This window comes from Peromyscus californicus, unplaced genomic scaffold (genome assembly GCF_007827085.1).
Source record: "Peromyscus californicus insignis strain IS unplaced genomic scaffold, ASM782708v3 Scaffold_9__1_contigs__length_137607984, whole genome shotgun sequence".
Lineage (NCBI taxonomy): Eukaryota > Metazoa > Chordata > Mammalia > Rodentia > Cricetidae > Peromyscus > Peromyscus californicus.
Window position 1 is genome coordinate 17,440,092 of NW_026294617.1, and position 9,479 is coordinate 17,449,570.

A 9,479-nucleotide genomic window follows, 5' to 3' on the forward strand; every position below is an offset into this window, starting at 1 on the left:
CCTGGAGACATCCCACAAAGGACCACCATCCACATATGCAATTGGCAAGAGCGTTATTATTCTAGTATATGGGGTCATCTGACCAGTCCAAAGGCAGAATGTCAGGGACCCCGGGGAAGGGGTGATGGGTCCTTTTAAGCCTAATTTTGGGGAGTGTCTAAGGATGTTACTTTGTCTTAGGTATAATTGGTTTGTGCGGGTGGCAACTATTGTTAGTAATGTCTATTGGCTAAAAGTTAGCTGGACGCTGGTCACGGTTATAATCTTTTATCTTTGGACAAGCCTGGAGGTTTTTCAGGCTTTGTCATTATTTGGTTATTTGTGTAAGCCTGTGTACTTGGTATTCCCCTTGTCCCTGTTATCTGGAGCTTCAGTGATTAATGGCTTTTTGTTTTTGAGAAGCAGGAAGTGGGGGTCTAGTGAGGCCTAGTTTTTGACTTACGTATCTAGGCTAGATATTTGTCTGGCCTTTTCATACCTTGTATTAAAGTCAGTTAAGGGTGATCTAGTTAGCAGGGAGTCAAGGACTGTACAATATGACATCAGCAGTCTCTTTCTGAAACATTCTATTGTATCCTGGAGAGCCCTGGCATCTCCTGTGATGTCACCAGTGTTGTGACAACACCAAATGCCAGTGGGGCATTTGTTCAGTGCCCTTATATTGATCCATACATGTTTGCAAGACTGTGCAGGATGCTTTGGAGAGAGAATGGAGAGCATAAGGAGACCAGAGAGAGGCAGAAGGAAGCTGGCCTTCAGCCTCAGTGTCAGACACTGGGAAATAAGTGGTCAGGGGAAAGGCACAGTGAGTTCTGGGCAGGGGATGGGTGCTCTTGGAGGATGTGGGACTCAAGCTGGCTCTTCCAGGAGTGGGGCTCAGGAACTGGCAGCTTCTGGTCAGCAATGGGCCTACCCTGCTTCTCTAGGTTCCTAAAGACTGACCCAGAGTCAAGGATTTCTGATAGTTAGTTTGTTAATGTGTCAGGGATAGTCAGTGCTGAAGCTGCTGTTCTGGGGGCACTCTGCTTTCACACTGTGTGGGAAGGAAGTGCCGAGGGACTAATGAGGTTTCAGTATCAGCACTGCACTTCACCTCCACTGGAATCATTTACATTATGTGTCACTAATAACAAGGAGTTAAAAGATCCCTGGCCAAAGCTGGAGATTCTCACACTTTACATTATAGCTATTAGCCGACCAGGAACCACCAAGTACTGCTGCATGCCGGTGACCCCTAAGGCTTCTGACTTTTCAGCTGTGGGTGGCACAAAGATCTCCAGTGAGGCCTGAAAGCTGTTAGAGGCAGTGGACTATGACAGAGACTGTCCCCTTCCTACCAGCTCTGTGCTGTGGAATGCCGTTCTATATGCTGTGAATATGTGTTGCTGATTGATGGATAAATACAATGCCGATTGGCCAGTAGCCAGAGAGGAAGTATAAGTGGGGCAAGCAGATGAGGAGAATTCTGGGAAGAGGAAGGGTTGAGTCAGGAGTTTCCAGCCAGACACAGAGGAAACAAGATGACAAGGCAGAACTGAGAAAAGGTACCAAGACACATGGCTGCATATAGTTAAGAATTGTGGCTTAATTTAAGTGTAGGAGCTAGTCAAGAATGAGCCTGAGCTGATGGTCAAGCAGTTATAATTAATATAAACTTCTAGCGATTATTTTATAAAAGGCTGTGGGACTGTGGGTGAGAGATTTGTCCTTACTGCAGGCCAAGGGGGACATATGAAAACTTCCAACTACAGCTCTGGTTGTCCTGGGCTGTCAGTGAGGATGACTTTGTGAATCTAGTGACCATATTTTGCCTCTGCATGGCTTCTCTATCACAACATGAAGGTCTGAAGCACCCATCAAGTGACTTGGGCATCTGAACACCATCTGAGTGCTTGTGAACAGTACAAATATTCTCCTGTCTTCTGAAACTATATGGCCAAGGACTTTGATGCCAAGTTGCATCCTGTGCAGCTGTGAATAAGTCAGAAGAGGCTGTTGTAACCACTTATCCCAATGGCATAGTTTGGGGTGGGTGTTGATATTACAAGACAGGAGTTCTAGAACCTCCCAAGACCCTGAGGATATGCCATCTTGATAGACCCAGTGCAATCAAGACAGAACTGCAAACATGTCTTCACAGAGCGGCTGGAATCTCAAGTGAGAGTCTAATGACCTCCCCAATCCCTCTTCTGAGGAAATGTCAGCAGTCCACAGTCTTCTCCTGTTGGTCTCTTGCAAGTGGGCACAGATAATCTGATCACGGCAGCTGTTTTGTTTGGAGGACCACACTCCAGAATATCTGTCTTGAAATATTACCTCCCATGTTGCACCATAAGTCTTAAATCTGATTGTCTAAGGCTTAGATCATTACTTGACTCTTGGAGGTCACCTTACTGGTATCTGAGAATGACTTGGGCATGATGCTATAGCCAGTTTCTGTTGAGGACCTGGCCACTAGCTCCACCAAGATGGATGAGGTCTTGTTGACTGAGCCTGGGCTGACAAGACACTGGCCTGTCAACTTGGCCTTGAATGGACTACACATGATGTGGTTGGGCCCAACATATTTGACACCAATCAGGTAGTTTCCAGGGGAAACGGGAGTGTGCATGACTTTGTACCCTTCTGGGGTTTCTTGGCAATCCACTTTGACCTTGGTGGTTCTTCAATGGCAACAGATAATGTCCCTGGGCCTGCTTGAGTGGTTTTGATGAAGAATTCTGATTGGATACCTGTGGTACCCTACTCAACCCAAGCACTCAGGCTGACACTAGAGCAGGATTCCCTGTTTGGTCAGGCCCCCCAACATGCACTTTGAAAGGGATACCAACCATATGGCTCCCACTGAACTCAACATTGATTATCTGGCTCTAGTTGAGACACATGGCATTCCTCCACTGCTCTGAGGATTTATGCACCTTTGCATCAAGTTTTCTTTTTGCACCATTCAGCCTTATAGTAAAGAATGCTAGCTGATTAAATTTTAATCCTCATTCCAATGGTTCATAACAGTGAGGCACTGAGTGTCATCTGGATGTGATGATGAGCATCAGGTGATGGCCTCATGGTTAAACTTTATAGACACCTCATAGTTACCACCAGGCTCTTGGATAATACAAAAAATACCACATGACCCATTTTTATGGTCATCAAATGTAATCTCTGCCTTTCTAGGCCTTCAATAACTAGGGAGACCTTCAGCATCTGCTTCTCAGGTCCTGATGCTGAACTCAGCTGGGATGGCTATTTCTCCCCTCTCCAGGCCAGGGCCTCCTGCCTGGATCTTGTGAGCACCTCCTTCACCAAAGGGCCCGTGTGAACTGGAAGGGGTTTCATGTTACATTCTGGCTATGGTATTTTACACTGATTGTGTGAATGCCCATTTCCTGGCACACAAATTGAACACAGTGAGAGTTTTTCCCCACAGACACCTTGGGTAACATGGACCGAGGGGCTGGTGACCTGGGCAGATATGTCACTGCTGTTTTCTGGAATCTTCAAGTTCACATCACAGATACTGCCAGCTATGGCCATAGACAGAGCCTGGCTGGTCCAAGTGATGCTCTCTTTGACTCTTCCCTCAACACTGATCTTCACAGTGAAGGGATTTCTAGGCACATGCTCATCCACAAATTTGTTGGAAATGATATAGACCCCAGGCTCAGTTGGGAGGTAGGATACCTTGTGGACAATGTCCTCCAGGTAGTCTATCTGGATTTCCACATCACTGGATCATTCTACCACCAAGTATATGCCACCATAACCTGCATCTCTTGTGTCCACAATGAAGTCAGATATCTCTAAAGTCTGGCCTTCTGACAGGCCTTGGTCACATAGACTTGGGTGCAGCACAAATTGTCAGTTTCAGACTGGATCATGATAATGGATATGGGATTCCAGTAATGTGGTTGCCATTCTTCTTGATGCTGACAAGATGTTCACCCACCTCTCATAAAATGAAAGAAATGCCAATGTGATTTGGGGGCAGCTTCTTCAGCAGACAGGGCTTGTCATGTCCAGATGGGGCTTGATACTGACTGTCATGTATTAAGATCAGTCTCACTGATGTCCAGAAGGAAGTTGGCAGCTGATCCTTGTGGTGATATATTGTGTACCCTATCAAATTTGCCTGAAGTTCAGAGAACAGAACAAGCCACCAGATTAAACATAGAGACCAGACAGTGGTGGCACACACCTTTAATACTAGCACTTGGGAGGCAGAAATCTGTCAAGAGCTCTGTGCGTTCAAAGTCTCCCTTGACTACATGAGATTGACTCAGTTTAGAAGAGAAAACAGAGCCAGGCAGTGTTTGGATACACCTTTAATCCCAGTACTGGGAAGCACACATGCCTTTATCCCAGGAAGTGATAGCTAGGTGGAGAAAGGTATATAAGGTATGAGGAGACAGGAAGTAAAGGCTCCTAGAGGCTTTTCAGCTGGAGGTGCTTTTGGCCGAGGACACCCCTTTCAGCTGAAGGCTTTTCGGCTAAGGAAGCTCTTTCAAGTTGAGGAGTTGGTGAGGTCAGAGGTGGTGGCTGTGGCTTGCACTGGGTCTATCAAGATGGCATATCCTCAGGGTCTTGGGAGGTTCTAGAACTCCTGTCTTGTAATATCCACACCCACCCCAAACTATGCCATTGGGATAAGTGGTTACAACAGCCTCTTCTGACTTATTCACAGCTGCACAGGATGCAACTTGGCTTCAAAGTCCTAGGCCATGTAGTTTCAGAAGACAGGAGAAAATTTGCATTGTTCACAAGCACTCAGGTAGTGTTCAGAGGCCCAAGTCACTTGCTGGATGCTTCAGACCTTCATGTTGATGGACCAGATTCACAAAGCCACCCTCACTGACAGCCCAGGACATCCAGAGCCAGGAAGGGGACAGTCTCTGTCATAGTCCATTGCCTCTAACAGCTCCCAGACTTCACTAAAGATCATTGTGCCACCCACAGCTAGGAACTCAGAAGCCTTAGGTGTCAGTGGCATGCAGCAGTACTTGGTGGTTCCTAGTCTGCTAATAACTATAAAGTGTGAGAATCTCCAGCTTTGGCCAGGGATCTTTTAACTCCCTGTTATTAGTGACACATAATGTAAATGATTCCAGTGGAGGTGAAGTGAAGTGCTGATACTGAAACCTCATTAGTCCCTCGGCACTTCCTTCCCACTCAGTGTGAAAGCAGAGTGCCCCCAGAACAGCAGCTTCAGCCTTGACTATCCCTGACACATTAACAAACTAACCATCAGAAATCCTTGACTCTGGGTCAGTCTTTAGGAACCTAGAGAAGCAGGGTAGGCCCATTGCTGACCAGAAGCTGCCAGTTCCTGAGCCCCACTCCTGGAAGAGCCAGCTTGAGTCCCACATCCTCCAAGAAGCACCCATCCCCTGCCCAGAACTCACTGTGCCTTTTCCATGACCACTTATTTCCCAGTGTCTGACACTGAGGCTGAAGGCCAGCTTCCTTCTGCCTCTCTCTGGTCTCCTTATGCTCTCCATTCTCTCTCCAAAGCATCCTGCACAGTCTTGCAAACATGTATGGATCAATATAAGGACACTGAACAAATGCCCCACTGGCATTTGGTGTTGTCACAACACTGGTGACATCACAGGAGATGCCAGGGCTCTCCAGGATACAATAGAATGTTTCAGAAAGAGACTGCTGATGTCATATTGTATAGTCCTTGACTCCCTGCTAACTAGATCACCTCAAACTGACTTTAATACAAGGTATGAAAAGGCCAGACAAATATCTTGCTGTGGATATCACTCTATATAAATAAACACTGATTGACAAATAGCCAGACAGGAATATAGGCAAGACTAACAGAGGGGAGAACTGAGGAAGGAAGGAGGAAAGGAGAGACCGCCTGGAGCCGCCGCCAGGAAAAGGAAGATGTAAAGTACCGGTAAGCCACGAGCCACATGGCAAAGTAAAAAGTAATAGAAATGGGCTAAATATAAGAGTAAGAGCTAGACAATGATAGGCCTGAGCTAATGGCCAAGCGGTTTAAATAATGTAAGAGTCTGTGTGTTTATTTTACAAGTGGGCTCCAGGACTGGCGGGACTGGAGGGACCCGGAGAAAAAAGCTCTCCAGCTACAAATGGTGCCCAACGTGGGGCCCGAGTTTCCCCTTTAAACCTGATAATATTTAATAACCAATTCTAAACAGAGCCAAAACCAGGTTCCTCCTTTATGTCTCATACAGGCAGCTAGACGCCGCAAAACACTGGTTTGTGCTACTGGTGGGTTCCTGGCATTTGCGCCTGACCTGCAGTATGCAGGAATGAGGCATCTGTCAGTGGCACATTACGCTGTGTGGTAGATTTAGTCTTTACTTTACTTTTTTTTTTTTTTAAATAGGAAAAAAAAGAGGTTTCTGGGTTACACGCTGCTTTGATAGAAGCATAGACCCACTATTTCTGAGAGTTGATAGCTCCCAGAGCTGGCGGAAAATGTACCACCACCGTGTTGGGAAGCTGAAGTGGGCAGAGCCAGCAGCCACAGCATCATTTCAGACTTAGAAGACTGCAGTTTAAAGCAATAGCTTCACAATAAGACTGATTCAAATGAAATAGTTAACGATGTATGTAAAAATGTACATAGGCTTAAAAGAGAAAAAAAAGGAATATATACAGTTATATAAACAAATAGATAGTTTTTAAAAATAAAGTCTTTAAACAAACAGTAAAGATAATAAGCCACGTAAAGATGGCTATCACACAGAGAATCTGGATTATGTTGTCTTTGATATTCGTAACTGAAGAAAAACATTTGATTGTAAAAGCTGTTGAGTTATGCCAAAATGTATATTTTAAAGGTACCTTGACTTCAAAATTTTGATATAAGGATATGTTGCTTTGGAAAAGAAGTTCTGCTTTTGTTTCCACAGAAAGCCAGAGGCTATGGATTTGTTCCAGATTAAGATACATCAGGTTTGACCAGCCAAGACTCCCTGAAAGGTCTCCAATGACACCATGGCCCAGATGATCTAACATCCAGAACAGTTTCAAGGCAACTGGCTCACACAATACAACCTCATGGACTACCCCATAAGCCTAAAATTTTCTTTGTGTCCCCATAAGATACAGCACCCCCCTCGAGCAGGAAGTAGTAAGAGATGCTACATCCAGGTTCCCAAATACATCAAGCTAGCTTTAGAGATGGAATTGGCTCACTCCCCCTCTAAACCCAGACATATTGCTTAAAAAAATTGGTTAAGAGATTCTTGTGTCCCAAATCAGAAGAGCCCTCTGGTGTGGGACAGAGAAAAACCAATATTTTTATTTAAAGCAGGTTGATTTTAAATACAATCTCTTTCTAAAAAAAAGGGGGGGATAGTTTAGATATGATAGGATAAAAGGGTAGATGAATGAACCTACTTTTAAAGAGTAACAACTTGTTTAAAATGTTTTACATTGCTATAGATTTTAGTTTATTGATACAAGTTTAAACTTAATTTTGTTATACTGTATATATATATATTTCTATTCTTGTTTGAGGTATTATGTTTATGTAACTCTTTTAAAATTGTAATGGATAATTAAGAAATAGATTAATAATTAGTAATCTTTGATAATCATATTTCTAGCCATTTTAGTTAAGTCTTCTAGGTATACATAGATATATTTCAGATATATAGGTAATCTTCAAACACTTCAAAGACCTACAGAATATGGCATTTAAAATGTTTTAAGAATTTAGACTTTCTGGACAATGAAACATGTCTGCTCCTGGCAGCACCGAATTACTTCAGAGGTGGATGGGCATCGACGACACTCCATATGGAGTTTATCTTCACCTTGGCAAAAATAGCCATTTGGGCAAGAAACTATTCTTGCCTGGACTGTTTGATCAACTGGACATGCAGGACCCATAGGAAGGTGACCACTGAACTTTGCTTGACAAAATTGTCCTTCAGGTTCCTGCTTTGTGGAGGAAACTGCCAGACATTCTACAGGACACAAAAAAAAGTGACTGAGAGACTCTAGGCCTGTGGGCTGAACACAGATGCCCCAACTTTACAAGAAAACTTTGGATGACTATCCAGGCTGCCAGCTGTCTCTGTCTACCCGAAAGTTGCTTGCATCCTTCTCCCATTTCTCAGGTAGTACTATATCCTTCTGAGGTCTTTGATGTTGTTGAAGACTAGATACTTAGAATCTTCCTTGGTTATGATAAAAGATAAGTTAGATATAAAACCTTAAACTCACAAATATAAAATAGATAATATATCTTCTTTAATATTGTAACTGTAATTCTTGCTTGATAATTGTTTTGTTTATATAATTTTACTATGTTAAAGTTAAAACCTTCCTTTTTAAAAAAAAAGAAGAAAAGGGGAAGTGGTATGGATATCACTCTATATAAATAAACACTGATTGGCCAATAGCCAGACAGGAAGTAAAGGTGGGACTAACAGAGGGGAGAATTGAGGAAGGAGGAAGGACAGGAGAGACCGCCTGGAGCCGCCACCAGGACAGGGAAGATGTAAAGTACCGGTAAGCCACGAGCCACATGGCAAAGTAAAAAGTAATAGAAATGGGCTGAATATAAGAGTAAGAGCTAGACAATGATAGGCCTGAGCTAATGGCCAAGCGGTTTAAATAATGTAAGAGTCTGTGTGTTTATTTTACAAGTGGGCTCCAGGACTGGCGGGACTTGTAGGGACCCGGAGAAAAAAGCTCCCCAGCTACAATATCTAGACACATAAGTCTAAAATCTAGGCCTCACTAGACCCCACTTCCTGCTTCTCAAAAACAAAAAGCCATTAATCAAGAAAGCTCCAGATAATGGGGACAAGGGGAACAGCAAGTACACAGGCTTAGACAAATAACCAAATAAGGACAAAGCCTGAAAAACATCCAGGCTTGTCCAAAGAAAAAAGATTATAACCCTGACCAGTGTCCAGCTAACTTTTAGCCAATAGACATTAATAACAATAATGCCACTCGCACAATCCCATTATACCTAAAATGAGCTAACTTCCCTAGACACTCCCCAAAATTAGGCTTAAAAGGACCCATCACCCCTACCACCCTGGTGGCTGACATTCTGCCTTTGGGCTGGTCAGATGGTATCAGTATACTGGAATAATAAAAATACTCTTGCCAATTGCATATGTACATGGTGGTCCTTTGTGGGACATCTCCAGGACCCAAACAGATGCTCTTTCAAGGAGACTCTCCAGTGTCACAGGGAAGCCCTTGAGTATCTCCTCCTCCCAAAGCCAGAGATCTAAGTCTCAGCTCCATTACAAACTTTTTATCTCTGGGGAGTTAACGGTTCACTTTCAAAAGAGTGCCCAGGATTTACCCTTTCACTCCTTAAGACCCAAAAGGATGAGAAATAAAAGATTCTGAGTAAATGTGTTATCTCTGCTTGTACATTTGCCTAGCAAAGAAAACTCCTATACCCACAACATAACTTCTCATTTCTTTGGCTGCAACAGATTCCTCTTCTAAGTGCCTGCTCTTTTGTA

At 43.7% G+C, this 9,479-nt stretch overlaps 1 pseudogene; it reads right to left on the reverse strand.

Moving 5' to 3' along the window:
* Positions 1–2,055: 2,055 nt before the first annotated feature.
* On the reverse strand, positions 2,056–3,336 carry LOC128105935 (filamin-B-like; annotated as a pseudogene).
* Positions 3,337–9,479: the final 6,143 nt, after the last annotated feature.